Genomic DNA, 25,124 nt, shown 5'->3' on the forward strand with positions numbered 1-25,124 from the left:
AGTGTTATTGAATCTTTTGCTGTAAATTAGCTAACGTGTGAATAGCGCAGGCCGTTATTTGATTTTGCACTATACATATATTATCTAAAGATGCGACTTAACTGTTGCTGGACCCCATTTACCAGCGGAATGTTTGCCGACAAACATGACAACTACATGTCATTACGTGTGTCACGGGAATATAACCTTATTATATACTACATAATACCAAAGGCATTCTCTACCAGTGATCTAAGGTGGTCCAGGTAAAAAAGTCATAAGTTACCGGTGCTTGTGTGCGTGCACGCGCGGCCCGTACGCGGCGAGCGCGCAGTACGCGGACAGCAGCGCGTGCGGCGCGTGCGCGGTGTGTGGGTGCTGCGCTGCCGGCAGCGCGCCGCCGCGCCCAGCGCCGCCCAGCAGTACACGTCCGCGCCCGCGCCTCGCTCCACGCGCCCGCGCCCGCGCCCGCCGCGCCCGCGCCGCCGCCGCGCCCAGCCCGGCGCCGCCGCCAGCAGCGGATAGCGCGCAGAACGTCATCGCCTTCCACCCGCCGTACCTATAATAAACACGTACAGTTACCAAAAAATACAATACAAAATTTTATCGATATTAGTACTGCATACTTATATTATAAATGGGAAAGTTTATGCGGACGGATGTATGTTTGTTCTTCTTTTAAGAAAAAACTACTGCACGGATTTGGATGAAACTTTACAGTAATGTTATTTATACATCAGAATAACACATAGACTACAATTTATAATGATTTTGTGTAATTTGGTCATAATATAATGATACATATAAAGAAAGGCAAAAAAAATATTTCAGTAAACTCCTTCACGCGGGCGAAGCCAGCTAAGCTAGTATTATATATGTATTTATTTTTGTAAGTCAACAACTAAAGACATTAAATTAACAACTCACTTGTCAACAACAACAACAGGCCCATTCTTGTACTCCATCTGACAGCTGGCGACGTATTTCAACGAGCGCGAACGAGTCCGAGTACGGCTGTATAAGCCTGTCTATCGCCTCGTTCCGCTCGCTGTCGCTCGTCGCTTGCCGCACTGCCTTAATAAACTTGTTCTCCTCAGGTTTGCCCAACGTGTACTCCGTAGTGTCCCCATCCAACCAACCACTGCACTTTATAAACTTCACAGTCAACTGATAGTCGTCTTGCAACGAATGCACACTAACGTTAATCACTTCGATAACTCTGTCCGACGGAGTGTTCTCCGGCACTTTATCGACTTTTTCGAAACGGTAACAAGGTCTTCGCAATTCAGCTCTCCTCTTCCACTGAGAGCGCAGGCGCAACGGGAGGTGGCGGGGGCGCCGTGTCCGGAGGCGAGCCGGCCGCCCTCGATCGCCAATCGGGATATTTGCACTTCGTAGGTGAGCTCAGCATGAAGTTTTTGAGCGACATTTTCGAAGGGCTGCGCGGTGATTTAGGGCCGTTTTTCTTTTCGGATAGTGATGCGAAAAGGTCGCCGTTCGCAATCGACTTTCTCGCGGATAGGTCTCGGTTGCCGGCGCTTAGCCGTTCTAACCTAAGCTCGGTTCTGTCGAATCGATACGCTGGCTCTGTTGTGCTTACTGGCGAACTGTTCTCCGGTATGAGCCTCTCATCGTCAGCGCAGTCGCTCTCCTGTCGTCGGTAGCCGTTTGTCTCCGGTTCCATCGGCGTAACCGGTGATCTTCGGTCAGGTTTGTCGGACTTCCGATACGGCGACGTACGTATCTTTGGACACAAAGCTGGCTCTGAAGTTGGCTACAAACAACTCCTTTTCATCTTCCGTCGGCCAGAATACTTCACATTCCTGATTAACAAAATAAACGTTATTATTAGGTGTGTTTTTTTATCTAGCTCTAACGTCTGTAAATTGAAAACTACAATCAAATCAAATTGGGATTCATTTGACGAATTTATCTAACATCATTAAGCAAAAAATCTCACACAAATGGAAACCGGTCATCAAAAAACAGCCAATCCAAGTCTTTTTCCTACTATATTATGTATCGACACCTTATTAGAGTGTAATAAATTGTAAAGGTGCTTAAATATTTGAACGCATATGTGCGCATATTATCTCGGTACACATAGATGTGTGTGCGTGTGCGTGCGTGAGCGTGTACGAGCGCGTGCGAGTGTGTGTGTGCGTATCGTACCGGGTCGTCGTCGGGCGCGAGCGCGAGCACGAGCTGCGCGGTGTGGTCCCACAGCAGGCGCCACAGGTCGCCGGCGGCGTGCGCGTGCGGCGGGTGCTGCGCCACCGCGAACTCGCGCAGGCGTCGCCGCCCGCACACCCACGACGCGTTCACGTACTCGCTGCCTGTACGCACACCGACACACGTTTACTACAGAATTGATGTACTGTCATAATTGTTACACTATGAAAATATACAGTACGCTGCATATCCACCCTTATATGTATGGTATAAATAATACTAGTCCTTTCAAAGACCCTGTAAACATTTTTAACCACTTATTTCATGCTTAAGTATAGACAATATATGACCATTTGACAGTGCTTTAAAATGCCACTTCAAATAAAACATTTAAAAAATACTTATACCCACCTTCGACTCCCGGTTTGGGTACGAGCATGACCCGCGCTGTGTCCGATGGTAGTACGCCGTCGGGACGGTTCTTCTCGGCGTTGTGCGGTGCGCGTGCGCACACACTGGCGTCCACGCACGAACGCGTTATTAACTGCAAAGTACAAAAAAAATATCAGACTGCTTCCTGGTGAATTCCAGTTTGAAATCCGACGTCAAATACGCAGTGTCAAGCATTAATACAGCTTTAGTGTGACCCAAAACAATGTCCAAATGATTGGTTTTAAACTCCCACATTTATGAAGAAATTCTTTTGTGTTCAGTCCCACTGAACCTGCGCTTCCATCTCCACTTCACCCGGTCTTGCGCATCCTAAGATACCATTGACTCTCACGTCTACTTGAAAGATAATATTAGAATCAAATCTAGTAATAATAACCATAATTTACAAACGCTTGATATTAAATCTTACCAAAAACTGTTTCTCTAGCAAGTTAACTGGCGGTGGACCTTGGTATGTATTGTGTCGGTTCGCGAACGAGCGCATCCGTTCCAACAGCGCGTAGTTTTCCGCTCGGTTTGCTCTGTAAAGATACAATTTATAATATCCTAAAATATATTTGACTATAAGTAATAACAAAGATAAATACACTAGAAAGTAATTGAACTGCACTGTGCGTTTCAGACATCGTTTTAAGATGTTAGTATTCACTCTGGAATGAATTTCCTCTAACGGTGTTTCCATACCGCTATGACTTATCTTTTCCAAACGAACGTTACAAATGTTTTTACGGTACGCAGCGGCTTAGTTGTGCCCCTAGCACTGCTGACGTTCATGGGCGACAATAACCACTTACCATCAGGTTAACCGTTAGCTAGTATGCTTCGGAACCAATTAACTGAAAATATATTTGCTATGTCAACCCTATCCTAACTAATTGACTTCGAACAATGTTCCAAGACTTCTTTTACTCAATCACGTCGAAAAATTCAACACTATCCCTCTATTCATAAGACTATGCTCTCACCTTCTCAATTCCTCCTTCTCAACTTCACTCATATTATTATACGCGGCCATCTTCTTCGTATACGTATCAGTACTCCTTGGTGCCAAGTCATACACTCCCTCCGCGTCCTCGCCATTCACCAGCCCCTCCTTCTGCTCCTCGGGGGCTTCAGAATTCGCAGACTTACTCTGCTCGCTATTATCATCAGTCTTTATTGATAACTGACTACCATTCTCAGCGACTTCCTTATCGCTGCATATTTGACTCGATTTCACACTGGAAGCTTCATCGACTCCGTTAGTGACTGTCAAATCATCGATACTCTTACGTTTGGGCGGGTTCAGGTCGAGCACGGCCAGGTCATCTTCGGATATATCTTCGAGTAACTTTTGCAAGTATTCCCGACATTTGTGGTACTCCACTTCGGTGATGCCTGACCGTACGTGTTCCAGTAACGCGTCGTGTACGAAGACGTATTGTTCTTCTGTCTGTACCAAGTGGTTTCGTTGTGTTCTCGCTCGACAAAGATAACCGAGAGGTGAGAGTGTGCCCGTCAACTTCAACTGGTTGAGTTGCGCGTCGAGGACTATGTAGGTACCGGTGCGGCCGACGCCAGCGCTGGAAAGAAATACATCGGTATAATAACCAAAATTGGCATCGCAATTATGATATAGAATATCGAATCGATAGTGTGATGATTCATGAGTATTTACCATGGACTACATCAACAAAAAAAACACTAATCATGCCATATCGATATTTATTTTGAAAGGGTTAGACTGTTAATCGTGATCTGTGCGATTAATTTATTGATTAAAGCTCTTGTTAGTTGGCTATGCCGACACCAAATTGACCTTTAGCCAAGGTCAGGGTCAAGGTGAGTAGTGTTACCTGCAATGCACAAGTACGGTGGCAGGATGTTGAGCGGCGGCTCTCACAAACGGCAGCACGGCTAAGGGGTGCCGCGGCGTGCCGTGGTCAGGCCACACTGTGTAGTGATATTGGACGACGTCGCGGCTCGCACGAGCGCTGCCCTCACCACCCTAAATACACAGTATTTAATTAATTATAATTATCAATAATTCTGGATTATAATTGTTAATCAAAGACAATATATTATATCAATGGATTATCTAAAAACAGGCGGGGTTTTCTCCTATGACTGGCAATAGAAATACGATGCAACTTAAATATATTTTTTCGACACTCTTATTTTGAGTATAATTTTTGTTGCGTGTGGCAGATTATATCACACGTTGAAAACACAAGTGGCATTATAAGACATTTGACGGTATTGAGTTAGAGCGACATTAATTGTCGCTGACGTATGGACACGAACTGGATTAGTGTCAGTTTATGTTTAACGAACAAACACAAAACTTACAAGTATGAAGAGACACTTGTGATACCCTAAGTGACTTATTGCGATTTCAAATGTCGCTCTAACTCAATGCCGTCAAATTTCGTACAATGCCACATTTGTTTTCAACGTGCTATATGCTGTGGATGACAGCGTGACTGGAGCCTCGAGTAGTACCGGGTAGTCGGGCGCGAGGTCGGTTCGTATAGTGCCACTTTTGTTTTCGACGTGCTATATGTTGTGGATGATAGCGGGACTGGAGCCTCGAGTTGTACCGGGTAGTCGCGCGCGAGGTCGGTTCGTTTAGTGCCACTTTTGTTTTCAACGTGCTATATGTTGTGGATGACAGCGTGACTGGCGCCTCGGGTAGTACCGGGTAGTCGCGCGCGAGGTCGATCTGTATAGTGCCACTTTTGTTTTCGACGTGCTATATGTTGTGGATGATAGCGTGACTGGAGCCTCGGGTAGTACCGGGTAGTCGCGCGCGAGGTCGATCTGTATAGTGCCACTTTTGTTTTCGACGTGCTATATGTTGTGGATGATAGCGTGACTGGAGCCTCGGGTAGTACCGGGTAGTCGCGCGCGAGGTCGATCTGTATAGTGCCACTTTTGTTTTCGACGTGCTATATGTTGTGGATGATAGCGGGACTGGAGCCTCGAGTTGTACCGGGTAGTCGCGCGCGAGGTCGGTTCGTATAGTGCCACTTTTGTTTACAACGTGTTATATGTTGTGGATGATAGCGTGAGGCTCGGCTGTAGTACCGGGTAGTCGCGCGCGAGGTCGATCTGTATAGTGCCACTTTTGTTTTCGACGTGCTATATGTTGTGGATGATAGCGGGACTGGAGCCTCGAGTTGTACCGGGTAGTCGCGCGCGAGGTCGGTTCGTATAGTGCCACTTTTGTTTACAACGTGTTATATGTTGTGGATGATAGCGTGAGGCTCGGCTGTAGTACCGGGTAGTCGCGCGCGAGGTCGATCTGTATAGTGCCACTTTTGTTTTCGACGTGCTATATGTTGTGGATGATAGCGTGAGCCTCGGGTAGTACCGGGTAGTCGCGCGCGAGGTCGGTTCGTATAGTGCCACGTTTGTTTTGAACGTGCTATATGTTGTGGATGATAGCGTGAGGCTCGGCTGTAGTACCGGGTAGTCGCGCGCGAGGTCGGTGACGCGCATGTCGCGCACGGTGTAGGCGGCGCGCACGTCCTCGCGCAGCAGCGCCACGCGCACGCCGCCGAACTCCGCGCAGCTGCCCGCGCCGCCCGCCGGCCAGTACATGTCGCACTTGCGCTGCAACAACATCAACCAACACATGGCAACAACTTTATCTGTAAACTCTGTTCCTAACTTTTAAGTTTTTACAGAAATATCACGCATTTATCCCTGAAGGGGTATGCAGAGGCGCAAGCAGAGCACCCACTTTTCGCCAAGTGTGTTCCGTCCCATCATGTGATAAGGGACGAGCCTATTGCCATGTCTCGCACATATTACAGACGCCAGACTAATACTAATCAGAAATCCCAAGTATCACTTTACCCGACCCGGGATTCGAACCCAGGATCTCAGAGCGCTGCCGTACCGCGCATGCTTTACAACTACCCCAACGAGTCCATTATAAGATTTTGTCTGTGTACTTATTTATTTTTTAATTTATACTTCCAGTTTGTATACCGACTGAACATTCGTACGACTTTTCGACTTCTCCTTGAAAAACAGCATGCAGCTGTACTGTAGCGGCATAAAGCTATACGAGTAGTCCATAGAAGGCACAATAATAAATTTTATATACAAATAAATTAGGCACATTTTTTTTGTATCAGTATATTGTGCCAACAACAAAACTGTATTCTTTCTTATTTCTTTTTTTCTCTTACTACTCATAGCGACGGTATATTACATCAAGTGCAGTGTAATAACTTACTGTACGCATATAAAAAAGTAACCTACCCGTCCCCGCTCCACGAGGTTGGTAATCATGACTATAGTGTGCACTCGGTGCTGCACGATCATGCGCCAGAACGCGTCCAGGGTGGCCGGCGTGGGGCCTTGCGTCGCGATGTACCGCCGTTTCCATAGCAACCACTCGAGCTTCACGCGAGTCCGGACGCCCTCTGGAAATGTACGTGTTTGCTATAAAATATGATTTAAGTTTCAGAAGCCGCGAACTAAGGCTATGGTTTATAAATAACGACAAAGTTTTAGAATTGGTTTTACATTATTATGGATAAAAAAAAAATATTATTTATTTATTTAAAACTTTATAATACACCGTAAATATTCTTATATTTTCTTAACAAAACAATTTTATATACAGACGTTGGAAATTATTAAAATTTCGGTGGTACAAATTGCGGTCTTATCGCTCGAGGCGATCTCTACCAGGCAACCATTGGATGGAGATAATAAAAATAGTGGAAAGGACAGTAGGGCGTACGTAAAAAATAATAAAATAATAGAAATAATAAATACTTTACGCATCGTCGACAACACTTTCATTCTGTCAAACTAATTACTAATTTATTTTGAGGTTCAGAATGTCTAATAAATTCTATTATCTATGTAATCGCGCCAAATTCAACTGCGATTTGTATATGACTACAGCGCCATCTATATTCGACAATCTTTAACTGTATTATATACACCACAATCAATGTAAACACGATCGAACACGTAGATAACCTCACAATAGCCAGTAGGCACTGTGACGTCACATACCTAAGTCGACGTACACGTCGTCCAATTCGCTATCGTCATCACTCCGATCGCTGTCCGAGTCGTCGTTCTGCTCGTCTGACTCCACGATACCGCTGAACTCTATGTTCAGGAATGCGGACTCTATGCCGTCGGCTAGGTTCGGCGGCGGCTTTGATGCCTTCACCGATGGTTGTCTGTAAAGTAGATCAGTTACAAGGTAAATGTGTGTCAGAGTAGATGGAGTAAGAGAGAGGTACTATGGAGTGAGTTAGGCGCCGTTCAAGTACTACGTAACGCAATTTTTTAAGATTTTTGACCCCCCCACCAAACCCTAATGTAACGCGCCGTAACGTTTTCCTGTAGGCCCCCGAACCCCCTCTAAAAGTTATGTAACTCTAAAGTTAAGTTGTTTTTCTCATATTCACAATTATTTTACGCAAAATACCGGAAAGTCGCTAAAATACCTTTGTTATTCTTTTAAAATAAAAAAAAAACAATGATACATAACGCTTTGTAGGAAACACCCCGCCCCTGTAACACATCGTAAGATTTTACAAGACCCCCCTTCCCCCCAAATTGCGTTACCTAATACTTGAACGGCCCCTTAGTGAGTAAAATAATGGCTAGAAGTACGCAACAGGCTCCGCGTACCTGAAAGTCATCACATAAGGGTTCTAGCAACAAAAATACAGTAAAGACCTAATAGGTCACCGATAGAAGGGACGCCAATGATTTTCCCAGCCAGCCCTGTCCGTACCTGTCGGGCCGGGCGCGTCTCTCGAGCCGGCGGCGGATCCTGGCGACGTGGTGCGGCTGCAGCGCGGGCAGCATGCCGTCGATGAAGTTGGCGTTGACGTAGTCGCACGCGCCGCCGCGCCCCGCGCCCACGCACCCCGCCGCGCCGCAGCGCCCGCCCGCCGACACGCACACGCGCGAGTGGTCGTCTGCACCACACACACACCTCACTTCACATCACATCGTCTAATTGAGGATATCAAGCAAACATTCAAATCAAGAGCATATTTATGACACTCGTTGTCCAAACTATCAAACGCATAACCATGGTTCGGAGTACAGATACGTTGCCACTAAATCAATTATATCACTTGTCCAAATTGTAACCATTTGATGTTGTAATACAGGATTTAATTATCGTACAAAAATTGGGTCCTTCGAGCCGGACATAAAAGCAAAAAGCCGGAAAACTAGCATGGTATCACTGTATTATTCACTTATTACTATTGTAAATATCCACCAACATTGAATAAGAAATTATGGAACTAAAAGAGAAAGAATGGGCGTTGAGAAAACGGCCTATAGCAAATATTATTATCTCATGAACAGACTATAAACAAAACAAAGCCGCGAAACGTACCTAACTAGTTCCATAAACAACATAAAATGGTTATCCGAGCTTTAATAATCTCAGTGTATTGACTTAATTAGCCATAAATAGAACACATTTATTTTCCTCAACGCATACTTACACGCTGTTATGTTCAAATATCGATTCTTCAGTCTGTTTTCAGGCCGGTGACTGTGATGGCTTGTGTGGGCCAGCGCGTTGGACCTCGTCACTACTATCTCGTACTCTTTGCTGTAATAAAAGCAAACGACTTTGTCCACCTTATGTTGGGTGTCCCAAAATGCATGGAAGTAATTTTGATAAAAAATTAAAGGTTGTTCATTAAATATTTTTTATTATTATAAAATAGGTATCTTAAGTATGTATTATAGTGTTTAATGTTATATACCATATCGGGAAACAGGAAACAAAAAATTTCAATGAAAATACTTTAGGAAATTGAAAAAATATTTTTTTTTCGACGAAGGATTGGCATTGGCTTGTTTTATTTTCAAATTTGTTTTATGAAATTTCTTTACTTTCCATGGCCACTAAGTTTCATTTCTGAAATCATTTGAACATACATAAACATGCAAATCTTCCATGAGAATACAATGTGGACTACTTAAGACGGACAAGCGAGTCGCGTTCCGGATTCCGCCTGTGTACATACGTCTTCAGACCGGCATAATTGTGTCAACTGGCGAGGAGTCGACACTCTTCCTGGATCCCACTCCACTTACCATAAGGTAATTTTCCCATGCCTTTATAAAAAGACTAGCTTTTGCCCGCGGCTCCGCCCGCGTTACAAAGTTTTTCGGGCTAAAGTTTTCCGTTATAAAAGTCACGCTATATATTTTCCCGGGAGCCTATGTTCTTCCCAGGGTCTCAAACTGTCTCCATACCAAATTTTATCCTAATACGTTGGGTAGTTTTTGAGTTTAACACGTTCGGGCAGACCGATGCAGCGGGGGGATTTTTGTTTTATGATATATTTTTGTAGAACTTTTAAGAGGAACAATCCCGTCATACATTATTGTTGCATAACTTTAACCGTTTACGCAGCGCACGCAACAGAAGCTCTCAAAACTAATAAATTGTCCCCGTTTTTGCATCATGTTTCATTACTGCTCCACTACTATTGGTCATAGCGTGACGATATATAACCTATAGCACTTCAGGAACAAAGGGCTATCCAACACAAACATATTTTTTCAGTTCGAACCGGTAGTTCCTGAGATTAGCGATTACTGCTCCGCTCCTATTGGGCATAGCGTGATGATATATATAGCCTATAGCATTCCAGGAACAAAGGGCTACCCAACACAAAAAGAATTATTCAGTTCAAACTCCTAGTTTCTGAGATTAACCATTACTGCTCTGCTCCTATTGGTCATAGCGTGATGATATATAGCCTATAGCACTTCACGAACAAAGGGCTATCCAATACAAAATTATTTTTTTAGTTCGAACCGGTAGTTCCTGAGATTAGCCATTACTGCTCTGCTCCTATTGGGTATAGCGTGATGATATATAGCCTATAGCACTCCACGAACAAAGGGCTATCCAACGCAAAAATAATTTTTCAGTTCGGACCGGTAGTTCCTGAGATTAGCCATTACTGCTCCGCTCCTATTGAGTATAGCGTGATGATATATAGCCTATAGCACTCCACGAACAAAGGGCTATCCAACGCAAAAATAATTTTTCAGTTCGGACCGGTAGTTCCTGAGATTAGCCATTACTGCTCCGCTCCTATTGAGTATAGCGTGATGATATATAGCCTATAGCACTCCACGAACAAAGGGCTATCCAACGCAAAAAGAATTTTTCAGTTTGGACCGGTAGTTCCTGAGATTAGCGCGTTCAAACAAACAAACAAACAAACAAACAAACAAACAAACTCTTCAGCTTTATATAATAGTATAGAGTATAGATGACGACTCTAAAGGAGCACACGTACCTGAAGCCGATATCCCCGTCGGCGTGCAGCGCGGCCACGTGCCTGGGGAAGTCGGTGGCCGTGATGGCGGGGTGGTGGTGTCCGGCCATGCGCGGGGGGCGCGCGCCCGACTCCACGCCGCCCTCCGCCTCCGCGCCGCCCGACGCACACGACCGCAGCGGCGAGCAGTTCACTACTGGATTAAATCATCATCAGCTACAGGAAGTCTACTAATGAACTATGACTTAAAGATTATCAAAAGGATCTGTTTAATGTGGCTTGCATCTAGCGGAGTTCCTTGTTGGATTATGCCAATATTGTTAGTTACAGGGAGCCCAGTGCTCAATTTCCTTAAAGATATCCAAATCGATCCAACGAGCACGTATGTACTACCACATTATAATATTTTTTTTACACTTCACTTAAAAAAATGTTTCTAAATGTTACCTAATTATGCCCTAAAGGTAAGCAGATGTATATATAGTGATTTGCATAGATCTTTCTTTTGGCATTGGATAGCGAAATATTTCATCAATAATTATCCTACTGCAAGTAACTATGAAAACACAAACTCCATAATATTTATACTTTGAGTGTCAAACTTTTTATAATAAATCACAAAGTTAGGATGTTCCCAAAAGACATTATTTAAATAACCCAACTTACCCGGTTTCTTGTATACGTTCAGAGGCGCCCTGGCGGCCCTCTCCCCACCCTCCTCCAGGTAATTGTACGCTGCGCTTATACATTTGCTGAGGCGAGACCTGCACCTGTCCGGACAAAGCCAATAACTAAGCTTATCCCCGAAGCGAAGCCGTTTACCATAGCGAAATTATCACGAAAATGGATAGAGTGAATGTAGTCACGGATGATAGTTTATTTTTCAGAGATTAAACATTAACCCATGGTATAGCTTATCAGCTAACTAACTTTAGACTGGGTAAATTATTGAAGAAATAATAAATTATAGACGCTTTTAAGTTTTATATATTTTATACAATTGAAAAACGCCGTACAAAATTAACTGTTTCGTTTTGTAAATTTAGTTTTCATTTATATGACTCAGACATTTGGTCATATATAAAATAAAATAAAATAAACTTTGTAGGTACCTAAACCGAATAAACCCATTTTAATATACTGAATTAATTGAAAATTTAATTATAACTTTTAAGTAATTATGAGTTATTATTTAACCCATATTAGTGACATTTAATGCTATATTTTTGAGTGCATCATGAGTCACAACCTTTATTGAATTAAAAATAAATACATATTAAATTATGGTTATTGAGTCCTAGCATTGGATAGCGGCTTCACCCTTGTAAAGTTTGGTTTGTAATTTTAATATTGAATTACTGTAACACTCAAAGTTTTTATTATCAACAATACCCAATTTTCGCGTCCCAAAAAGCCTATGAGAGAGCTATCCTGATGCTAATAACAGGCAATGTAAGTGCTCGTTGATTTAACGAGTTATTGGCCTGACCATGTTATCACATAAATCTTAGAGATTTGACTGTAAGCATTGTAAGTCCTAAATTTTATCCTAATGCCATATTTCCTAAGTTTCGACAGTATATATATATATACAATATATGACATAGCATTAAGTATATCTGTGTGTGGTTAAAGTAAATCTGAAAGGGGTTTTTCCATCATAAAAAAAAAATACTCAGTCGCAGCTCGGAGCCAGGAAGTTGGCGGTGTGATACCCCCATGCCTCGGAAAGGACGTAAAACCGTTGGGCCTGCGGCTGATCTCTCTCCGGTCATGTCGAGTTTGCTGTCTCACCGGACTATTAGAGTTAGGGTGAAAAGAAGAGTGCACCTGTGTATTGCGCACATACTTGTGCACTATATGTCCTGCGTACTGGGCTGATGTCCGTTTAGATTGGCCACCGTAGCCGAAAGGTTAGGAAGGTGTATCAATCTGTGCATCAGTAGTGTGTGAATCAATCTATGTGTAGTGTGGGTTCTAGTCGGCATTTGCGTGTGTGGTGCGTGTGCGTGTGCGTGTGCGTGTGTGATGCGTGTGTGATGCGTGTGTAGTGCGTGTGCGGTGCGTGTGTGGTGCGTGTGCGTGTGCGTGTGCGTGTGTGATGCGTGTGTGGTGCGTGTGCGGTGCGTGTGTGGTGCGTGTGCGGTGCGTGTGGCCCGACCTCCAGTAGAGCAGCGCGAGCGCGAGCGCGGCGAGCAGCACGAGCGGCACGAGCGCGACGAGCGCGGCGGTGCTGAGCGCGCGCACGTGGTGGCGCGTGTCGGGCGGCGACATCGCCTCCGAGTGCGCCGCGCACCACTCGCTCGACACCTCCTGCGCACCAATACACCTTTCTTTCACACGTTTCTTCATTTACACCAACTTCATAGAATAGGTCTGGACCTTCGCCATCGGAAAGTGATTTATATTTTAAATATGCATTGTTATTTTTAAGATATAATATATTTTAAAATGTAAAAGAATAAATTTAAAAATATAGAGTATTATATCAGATCAGTATTATTTACTGTTCCACTGCTGAACACAGGCCTCCCCTAATACTGAGATTAGGCCTTAGTTCTAATAGCATATGCAATTAAGTTTCAGTATAAAATCGGTTTAAAATTTTCATAAAGAGGGTATTCATTTTCTAATCCTAAAAATATACATTTTTGTTTACATTCAGAAATGAAAAACATAACCAATTTATACAGAGAATTATTAAAACCAACATTCATTCATTTCTCATTTAACCCGTGAGGTAGCTGAATGTTTGCCGGCAAACATTGACAGCTACGCGTGTGACGGAAAAATAACCTTATTATGTAGTATATATGTAGTATATAAGGTTATAATCCCGTGACACACGCAAATGTCATGTAGCTGTCTTGGCTCGCCGGCGAGTCACGAGAGACCAAGAGTTAAGCTAAGAAAGATTCTTAGTTCTGCCAATACAATAAAAATAACATCAGCATTTTTAATAAACCTCTTTTTAAATATCGAATGATTTTTTTTATAATTCACCAAATTTTAATTAACCTATTTTTAAATATCGAATAAACTTTATTACGCGGCAAAAAAAACGGCAAACTGTCACGTACCTCAGGCGGCGATTCGGAGCCGTTTATCAATCCGTTATCGCGTGTCACGGACTGCGTGACGGCGTATATCTTCACCTCGTAGCGTGTCACGTTCCACAGCTCCACCTCCTACGAACATGAACATAACATGTTCACACAAACGCCTGGCGCGAAATGAGACATACTTCCTCGTTACAATTTTATCCTTGTGACGTCACAGTACCGTATATAAATCGATGCACAATTATAATTTTTTGCCTTTTTGTAATAATATAAGCTTTATCTTTACATGTTAGGTAGATTTTTTTTTCTTGTGAATAATTTATTTTGTTTTGTTTTTTTTCTTTTTTGCATTACAGTGTTTAAGGAAATAAATGTGTTGTTAATCAATTTGGTTTGTATTACGCCATCGAAAATACCAAGCGTAGGTCATAACTGTTTGTATTTGTTTGTGTTTATGTAATCCCTATCGAACAATAGATGTGTTTTAATGGCAAAACAACTGCGTGTGCGCTTGTTTACTATACAGTTTGAACGAATGTTGTCATAAATGAGTAATTTTATTGCATAGTTCCTTTTATATTTAGTTGCAATCGATACTTATAAGTTACATAGAAATAGCGTACATTTTCCTTGTGATATTTCCATTAATTTACAGCGGCCCGCACACGTGTTGTGTTTTTAATCGGACCACACTACAGTCGAGTATTTAAAAAAAATCTCTACAAGGCGATAACACACGTCTGGCCTGTTTTAATAAACAGTACAACAGTGTAGCAACACGTATGCAATGTTTTATGTAGTCGACGGGCACAGAACTGTTGTTGGCCCTTATTCTACACGCTATAACTAGCTACACACCAGCTGGTGGCGGAACCACACCGGTGATAATAGGGGACCGGACAGGTATTACCAAAAAATCTGAAATTCAGTTTAAAGTAAAGTTTGTAATATTAAAAATATTATCTCATATTTGTTTTTGTAAAAGAGTTGTGATTTGTATTTTTAAATCAATAAATAAAATACAATAATTATAATATTTTTAGTCTATTCTTTACGGCAAATGAAACACCAATCACGGCGCATGACGTCACACGTGGGTAAAATGTAAACAAACAGACGTCATCTGGATGTCATACCGCGTTGTGGTATTTTTATTCTTTAAAGGTGTTTTTTGACACAGAACTGCTCTAATAATTAATATTAATTTATACGGGACGTTGTTACTATCTTCCAGCTTAACGTTTACAGATTGTTTAATCGTTAATCATAATGGACCGCAAAAATATCGTTGGTGCGTCGTACCTGAATGTAATAATACTTCTTACCAAACAAATTATTTATTGATGTACCACGAAAAGCAGATATACGAATAAAGTGGTTGCAGTTAGCAAGACGAACCTATGACGGAATGTCTGCAGACTCACCGATTTAGTTCTGTGAGGATCACTATGATATAAGTAAATAAAAAATAGTGTTTCGGTTTAAAATAAATCGATGAATATTTCAATTAATTAAATCATTTGTACACCCAGGAGGTTATGGTTATGAGATGTATTTATTTATGTTTTAGCTGCCACATGATATGGAATAGAATATTTATTTATATAGAATTCTGGTTGTTACACAGTAACCTGAGATTGCCTGAGATTAACACGGTCTATGCAGTGTTGCAAGATCATAATTTCTCTTTACCCCAGGATTATTCGGAATTTTAAATTTTACCCTTAAACCAATCATAAATAATTCGGTACTTTTTTTTTCTATATCCTTATCTATGCAGACGCCACTTCTTTCTTCACTTGCACTTCAATAATTATTAATTTAATTATCTCATTTTATTAGGAACAACTAGCTGTACACGAAAATTATATTGTATAAAAAATTATAATTGTTTCATGGCGTACAATTGTTGTAGGAAACATCTTTCTTTAAGCTCAATATTTATTACAATACCGTGAAACAAATGCCTTAAATACCTTAACTCGTAGAATTTCCCCCAAAAATTACCATAAAAAAATACCCTGCTGATTCAGTTTTACCCTAAATCTAGGGTAAATAACCCTAATCTGGCATTATTGAATCACTGTTCAAATGACAAGACTTGTCAAGTTGCTTTATCCACGTATGACGTCACACGAGTCGAAATGACATAATGTAGCGTTTGCGCGGGAATTATAGCTATTTAACATTTAGGCATGGTTTTATGTACTTTTTAAGCTTTATTTGTGCAAAATACTATTTTTCTTGGCTATTTATATCCACAATGATCAATTTAAAACACCTTCTGAAAATTTGTCCGGTCCCCTATTCATTGCTTTACCGGGCAACACGATAGTTACAACCAAGCGATACGCAAAGCTTAAGAAATTTCTATGATTCTATATGTATGAACTGGTAAGAACATGTTAGTACTGTGTAATCTATATATATGAATCTCTGTTTCCCTTGGTCTCGTTATAACTTGAAAACGATAATATGTAGTTCAATGAATATTTTTTTAATTTTTTTTTGTTTTGTTATTGCTATTGGGATGGAATATTCATAGCTAAGATATGACAATGTATGTCGGGCCAGCTAGTACGATATAATAATGACAATACTATACGAATAATATTCAACTTAAAAATTACTCTGTGACTATAATGTAAGCAATATTTAAAAAATAAACTATAAATATATAGGTATATAATTATTTTTACGAAGGGAGATAGTGCCATAACAACTATATAGGTAATAAACTCCTTATCGGTCTAATGTCCTAATATAACCGGCTTGGGGCTAACTTCACGAATGTAGATTGTTTGACATGCATCAAGAAATTGACATATGTAACGCGACGAGACTATTTCGGACATGGCTTCGGCCTTATAATTGAGAACGTTGCAGACATGGCTCCGGCCTTTATATTGTAATAAAGAAGATGTATAAAAAAAAAAGACAGACTAGGCTAAGAGCCTTTGACTTCCATTTAAGGAGGAAATCAAACAAACAAAAAATGTAACGCGAGCGTAAGTCGCAACATCTACACCCGGCTTATAGCACTGTACGAACCGAGCGTATGCACCATGCCTATTACCCATCCCGTCCCCTCCGTCGCCGCACTCCCCCCGCCAGCGTCCGGCGACGACTCGAGAACGGAACACGCGCACGCGCCGATGTACGGACAATTTAATTGTATCAGCCCGTTTAAGTTACTTTATATGTATATATGGTTGTGCTACGAACCCCGTGTTTTAATTAACACCCAACACAGTATTCCAACACTACAAAAAACTACGAATGTTATCCTATACTTCGACGGTCCCTACGTAAAGTATCGAATCTGCAAAAACATCGCCTGTTTAGTGTTATATTACCATGGCGATAAGCACTTCGATCCTTATTTTCTTCAATAAATGCAGTTCATTTTAATAAGGACCGATTAAATATCGACAGTCCCTAGGCAAAGTATTGAATCTGCATAATGCAATTTTGCAGATTCAATACTATACGTAGGGACCGTCGACTTGTGAAATCGTATATTCATAACATTGGGCCAGTTTCTGGTATCACTCACCACACTAATGGTAGTCTCTATGTCGTTCTTGTTTGTGGGCAGTGTTAGTCGAGTTCTGGGCTGCTGTTCCGGAATCTTCCTGAGGGTCACCACATACTGGTCTATCGAGTTGTTGTACTCCAGTGGTTGCCGCCATTGGAGGTACAGTGTACCTGTAAATTGCAATATTGTGGGATTAAAGTGTCGTTTCCTTTTGCAAAAGGTAGACAAATGAGTTAGTGAAACCTCTTAACGGTCGTCCATTAATCACGTGATGTTTTTTAGTGACTTTTTAACCTCCTGGTGATATGTGATGAGGTTTCAGACTACCCCTACCCAAAATCATGTGTTTTTTTTCTGGTATAAAATAAACACAATACCACCAAGTTTCACCGAGTTTACAGTCGATGAGACTAATTATAAAATGAATGAGAGCTAGCTGGAGTGTGAGTGTATTGCCAACCTTTTAATGACAAAAATTTGGACAAGGAACTGAATCTATTCAACCTTCAGCAATTTCACTAACCCTTAAAACTTCAAACATCATTTCTTTAGGAAACCATTAAGTCATTTCTGACTATCGATAATTTTAACATTATAATTACATACACTCACGCCTTTTATCCCCAGAGGGGCAGGCAGAGACGCAAATGATTTACACGCAGTCCGCCGTATGAATTCCATCCCATGCTATGACAGGAAGCGAAGCTATCGCCATATCGGACAGATTCCAGACTGCGGGCTAATACTGAGTAAAAACACTCAATATCACTTTGCCCAACTCGGGAATCGATCCCGAGACCTCAGCACTGCAGTCGTACCGTAATACAATGCAACCGAGACGCTCATACTTATATCGTTATAATACAATTTTTGAAAAATCGTAATCTACTCACGTTTAGGCTGATCGCAGGTGAGGTTCAATATGATAGGCGCTGACGGCGGTCTAACGTCAGTGAGCACGTAAAGCGGCTCCGACTCGGGCCCCAGGTGAGCCAGGAGGTCTGATGACGTCACGTTCTCCAGAGGGAAGTAGTAGAAAGCCCGCACCCAAATCTTGTACGGGGTGAATGGTTCTGCAAGAGAAAAGGTGGTTAGAATTTAACATTTAAATTTATTTGTATTTTTGTTATCATCCTTTATATGTTTTTGGGCAGGTGTGAGTTCTACCTTGTTAGGCGCGGCTTGGCCCTTCTGTTCATTAACTTTTATAAACAATTAGCTTATCAATTAATAAGTGGAGAGACTCACTGTCTTTTTACAATTATACCTTTTTTTGGCCCGACAATTATATATAATATAATTAATTATGTAATTATATTACATTACCATTCCACAAGGCGGAGACAGTACACAAACGACTTAATCCCTGTTTTTTTTTTAATGTTTACATATAATAAAATTGTAACAGGCCGATATGTGTACATTGTAGATAGATAAATATACTATTTGAAGTCTTTATTACAGCAACAGAAGGCAAAACAAGTTTGTAAAATTTTTGTCTGTATGTTTGTACCCACATCACGCAAAAACTACTGCATGGAATTCAATGTAGTTTTCACCAATGTATTGCTAAAGGTTTAACTTAAAAATAGACTCCATTTTATTTAAGAAAAATATAAAACTTTTTCGCACCGAAAAGCCGCAAGCAAAATGAGTATACAATATAATACTCACTCAAATTCTTCAGCCGAAATCCGACGACCTTGGTCACCTTCCCGCTTTATTCCACAGCGTGAGATTCATAGTCGGTTTCAAGTTGTCCCTGATCCCCAAGTTGCTTGGGAATATGTTCTTCTTGAGCACATCCTCTGGCGTTTGCACACCGCTCACATTCGCGTCGTATCTTGGAACTCCTTGTTCGTAATACAGCACGTAGGCCATCTGTGTGGTCTCTTTGTGGGTCTGTGTCGTCCATTTTTTACCACTTCAATAGGAAATGTTGACTCGTTGAAGATCTCTAGATGTTCGTAATATTCCAAATGAACGCCATTAGTCCCGTTGTCCTGACGCCGCTTCCTGTGCCTACGGGACCACACATCCCTCCTACTTCTAGGCGGATCCAGTAGTATACTGGACGAGTACTCATAGTTCTTAATGTCTTCGTTCTTATACAAATTGTATGAGAAACCCAAGTCTTTGGGTTTCTCTGGTATGAGAGTATCAGTCGTGGGTACGACGTCATTTGGCTCGTCTCCTTGAGGCTCAGTCTTCGTGGTCTCTTCTACATCCTTGCTGATGATTGGGAGTTTACTCCGAGTGAAAGTTGAAGGAGGGATCCACGCGAGGTTGACTTCCTCTGACGTCACGTTGTAGGCTATCAGGTTTCGTGGTGCGGACGGAACTGTTAACAAACGATAACAAATAATGTTAGATGACCTAGGCCTGTAGTTATCGGCATCCTGGCTTAGTTCGCATGCTTGCCTCTTGTGGCTAGCACCGCAGGAGGGATGGAAGGAATCTGCTTATCGGAGCGGAGGAATGTTGCATATTTGGGATTCCGATGCTACAAATTATTCATATATCCAAATCCATGTTCTTGCCTACAAATTCAATTAAGCTAAGCCTGTAATTCTTCACTGGATTGAGTCGTTTCTTATTTTTAATCAAATTAACAAAATACATTATGTGTTAGACGTGTTTATTACTATATCGCTTCATAAAAAACGTAAACAAACCATAATAATAATTAGTTTACCGGATTAGATATTTCAAGCATAACGATGTTTTCACCTTGCGTAACAATAGCATCCTTAATTATGAAATTAAAAAGGAAACCAACTTAACGCTTACATAAACAACATTTAAATATTGAATTGGTCTATGCGGGTCAATGACACACTAACACCATGCTATATTGAACCTTAGCACTGAAGAAATAAGGGTCAGAAAATATTATTGCAAGTACAAAACGGTTGGAAAATGTAATTAAGTATGACAATTACAGCATAGCGCCGTACGAAACAATGGATTAGCAGGTCAACGAATCTGATGGATGGTCAGCCAAGGAACTCTTAAGGTCTTGTTCATTATGGAGTTTTCGGTATGGGTGGCTTGTTTGGGTTTAGCTTACGGAATTTTTGCCCAATCTTGCTGGACATTCGATTTTTTTACGCTGAACACTCGAAAGATACTCCAACTATACATACTAATATTATAAATGCGAAAGTTTATGAGGATGGTGTATGGATGTATGTTGCTCTTTCACTAAAAAACTACTTTACAGTAATATTGGTTATACATCAGAATGACACATAGGCTACAATTTATAATGATAAGTAATTTGGTCATAATATAAATACATATCAAGTAAATCGGAAAAAAGAATTATCTCAAAAAACTCCGTCACGCGTGCGAAGCCGCGAGTAAAAGCTATTACATATGCTTATTTGTAGGAGGATAAATGTGGAAACACAGGTCTAAATACCTGGCTACTACAAAGTTATGATAAGAAATTTGCCTTAATGATTCATGACTCACTCTAGACGGAAGGGCCACGTTTCGGGTCAACGCGGTCAGTCAAGTCAGTGAAGCGTCATTAACGCTTATTTTTCCTCAAAAATACAAATAATAAGCACAGCATCCATTAGTCGCGTTCCTAAATCAACTATTATACAACAATTTCAACATTTTTAGTTTATGGTTGACTGGCGATATTTTCTAAGTCTGAATCATTTAACTACTCCAGCATTTGGCCATCAAAATTGTGGCAACAGGCAACAAATTTTAATACCCAACTAGGAAAACAAGAGACAAAAGGGCGCCCAAATCGCGCACGCGAGTAAGGTCGAATCCATTATGAGTCACTGGGAGTCAGATGCATCAATACAAGTAGGTGTTGTATGCGCGACGTTCTAGATATTGTCTGGGGATTAAGGTTCAAAATAGAGCACATTTCGACTTTTTTATGTAAGTTAATGACGCTGTACAGGACGCTACACTGACTAGCCTTACTGATGACTTCACCAAATCCGTCCTTGGAATAAAACTTTATAGCCACTTACGCCTGTTTGCAATAAACAATCCCAATTTTAATCTTCAATTCGAGGTTAGATTAAACCAACACAAATATGCATGTCAAAAAAAACTTTGTTCTGATTGGTCAATTATCGCGATGGATCGAAAAAAGCGATTGAGCAGCTTGCTATTAGAGAAACTATTGTACAAATCTGATTCTGATCTATAGATGGTACCAGAGACTTACAAATTATTAACTAAAGAAACTCATTAATCTAGTAAAATATTACAAAGGAATGTAATGGATTATCACCATAAAACATTGAATAACAAAGTACTGCATCGCAAACTGCCCTCATCACTGTGAATCATTTATTAATAACTCACATAATGTCCAGTAATTACACTTGACTTATATGATCTCGATACAGGAAAACAACATTAGTTATAACCCCGGTCTGACAGTAGAAAAACACAAAGTGACAATATATACTTCAATAATCCCATACCGAAACCGTACCACATAATATCTATTTTAATAGTATTTGCCTTTAAAAAGCAAATGATGGGATATCTTCCTTTCATTGATTACTTATTCTATTTTAATATTAAAAAGGCTGATGGGTAATAAACATATTATAATTTGTAAAAAATTGTATTTGAAAAATGTCAACACATGTAAACTCAGCAATCTTTAGGTTCTTCTTAATGTATCAACGATATTTCCGAGACCTTAATATTGAAAGACAGGTCCTTCAAGGCCCAGATCAGAAAAAATGCGATATATTTATCCTGATGCGTGTTCTGCGTTACCTTTGGCATAATGATCATGGACTTGAATTTTAACGATTAGAGAATCCATAATTGGTATCTTATGATATTTTTAGACTGGACAATTTCTCAATTAGTTATAAGTAAAATTATTTTTACAAAATTTTTGCTTACTATATACAAATAAAATAAATTTATAGTTTATATTTCTGGGTGGTGTTGTCTTTTATATCTGTACTCTTCACTATAATTAAAAACAACAATTCATTATTTGTTGTACATGTTCTCAAATCTGGCTCCATAAATTCTTTCATGAATATGTATTTAATCTCAACAAGAGATTAGCATGGACTAAAAACCAATAATATGGAATATTTACAAAATTTTACCAGCCTATCTAATTTCAAGCGGGAACTTCAAAGACATTTTTATCAAACTTTTATAGATCTGCAAGATATTGTATGCTATCATATTCCGTTATGGTATATGTAATAGACATACATTGTTAGCCTATAATATGGGTTTAATTCATTTTGAATACTTTCTCTTCATAAAACCATTATTATGGGAATGGTATCTTATAATTAAGCCTTCACCATCTACCTGTAAAAGTTTTAGAAGAATACTTTATTTACATGTAGGGATCGTAATGAGGGATATATTGTTATAATAAACCTTAATCAAAAGCAGGTATTCCACTGCTAAACACAGGCTTTGTAGATTTAAAAACTAAGCTGGTAGTAGCGTAAGAAAAAATATTATAACAAAGTATGTTAAGGTGTTTAATATTTTTATATTATTGTATTTTTATTTATGTTATGTAACAAAGTAAATGCTAAATTTTAATGTGATGATATTTTCACAGATGTTAAAAACATAATTTTTTATTAATAATGAAACATTATTCTTGTTATTGATGTTGGAAATTACAGGCCCCACTTCATACTTCTTATTTCTCTGCTCTGAGTTCTAAGTTTAACCTATTCTAAACCCGTATGTAACAGTTTGGAGTCAATTCTTTAAGAAATTCTTGCTAGAAGTTTGGTTTTGATTTGTTTTGACAAGAATTCAAGAATTGTATGTGTGGTTTGTGAATATCTCCATTTAATTGAGGCTTTAATGTCAATATGATTGTGTAGTTCTGAATGTGAAATAATAAATTATTTCAAATAGAAGAAAGACTATAATTGTATTTCTTTTAGCAGATTATTTTGCTGTAAACTCCGCCCATATTACATTTATGTCTTAGCTAATATCACTGTGTATTAGTGTATTTAATTTCTTCATAATTCATTCAGAGGAGTTGTGTTCACTTTCAATGTGTATAACAAATCATTGTAACATCTCATACTTTGTAAGATGTTGATAATTTTTAGACATCCATTAACAATATCCTGGAGATAAATCGGACAAAGTATTATATTAATGAATAATTAAACAAAAATTAGTTTGATGTATAAAATTTTTTGGCAATATTCTAGCAATAACTGCTAGCCTTTATTATGGAAAATGTTACAAATCAATTCATTTATGCATAAAATAATGACAAATAGGTTTACCCAACAATATTGTTCAGCACTGGCATTTACAGCAAATTAATGCTATAAATTTGATTAATTAAATATTTTTTCCAGTAAGAACCCTCATTATATGTATACATAACCATACTCAACACATTAATGATATTAATAGCCCAAGATTCATGAATAATGAATAATTAATATAAAGCGGGTGATAATTGAAACGTAATTATCGTTTGATAGAACCTGCAGATCCTCTAGCAGATTAAAGCCGTGGGCGTTCTGTCATACGCGCTCCTACTATAGGCTACGGCGTCATCCCCACGAACCAAAAAACGCACAACACCAATGCAACACAACACACAAAACATCAACAACAACACACTCACCGAGAATCTCTTTGATTTCGTTGTCGTTAGCTGCATTATCACAATGAACACACAAAATAAATATAGTAAAAATGGCTCCTACCATGTAATGAATATACATCTTAAAAACACGATGGGCACGAAATTAACGTGCTTAAATAGCTTTAATAATATTTATAAACCACATTTTCTCTTCGCTATTTAATAAAAGCGGAAATAATCTCGTTAACAAGTCTAATTCGTCTAAATTGTTTTAATCAAGCTGCCATCGAACAAGACCCCGCCGTCTGTCATTCGTCATGTCAATAAACAATTAGTGTTGCCATAAATACCTTTCAATATTTCTTCTAAATGCCTTGAAACATCACTTTTTATTTCCATTTAATATGGCTTCTAAATTACCTTATAAATATCCTTGTAAAAATAAATGTATGTATGAGCGTTAAAAATTCTAAATAACAGTGTATTTGGTTCTATGTTAAGATTACAATTCTTGCATAAAAGTAATAGTTAAGCTATATTCTTATAAAATAGTTATATATTAATTTGTTTGTTATTATACATATTTTTTGTACGTTGTATATTCATTGCAAAATAATTTCAAAAGTTACTAAAATGTAAAATTTATTATTTGTGGCAATTATTTTCGAAGATATTTAAACTTGTGAGACATAAAAGATAAATTCTCAGAATAAAATTTATTAATTATGTCTCTACAAAATAATATATGTATTTTATAATAAGGAGACATAATAATAAACTTTGATTATGAATACGTATTTCGCGAATACACTCCTATAAAACATTAAGGTGGTAGCTCAAGGTCCATTTTCATACATTTTGTTTCGGCTTTAATCTGGGTAACTAAACAAGTATTGGCAAGTAAAGAATTTAAATTCACGTCTAGTTAGTGATTAGTTCTCGCAGTTGAAAGAAAAATGTAAAAATAATTAATAATATTGGATATTTCGGCCTTTAAAATTTAATATGACGAAATTTTAAAGGCAGAAATATCCATGATT

General features: G+C 39.5%; 1 pseudogene; it reads right to left on the reverse strand.

Annotated features, from left to right (window-relative positions):
* Nucleotides 1-456: 456 nt before the first annotated feature.
* LOC119191663 lies at nt 457-24,392 on the reverse strand (annotated as a pseudogene).
* Nucleotides 24,393-25,124: the final 732 nt, after the last annotated feature.

Source organism: Manduca sexta, unplaced genomic scaffold (genome assembly GCF_014839805.1).
Source record: "Manduca sexta isolate Smith_Timp_Sample1 unplaced genomic scaffold, JHU_Msex_v1.0 HiC_scaffold_1770, whole genome shotgun sequence".
Taxonomy (NCBI): Eukaryota; Metazoa; Arthropoda; class Insecta; order Lepidoptera; family Sphingidae; genus Manduca; species Manduca sexta.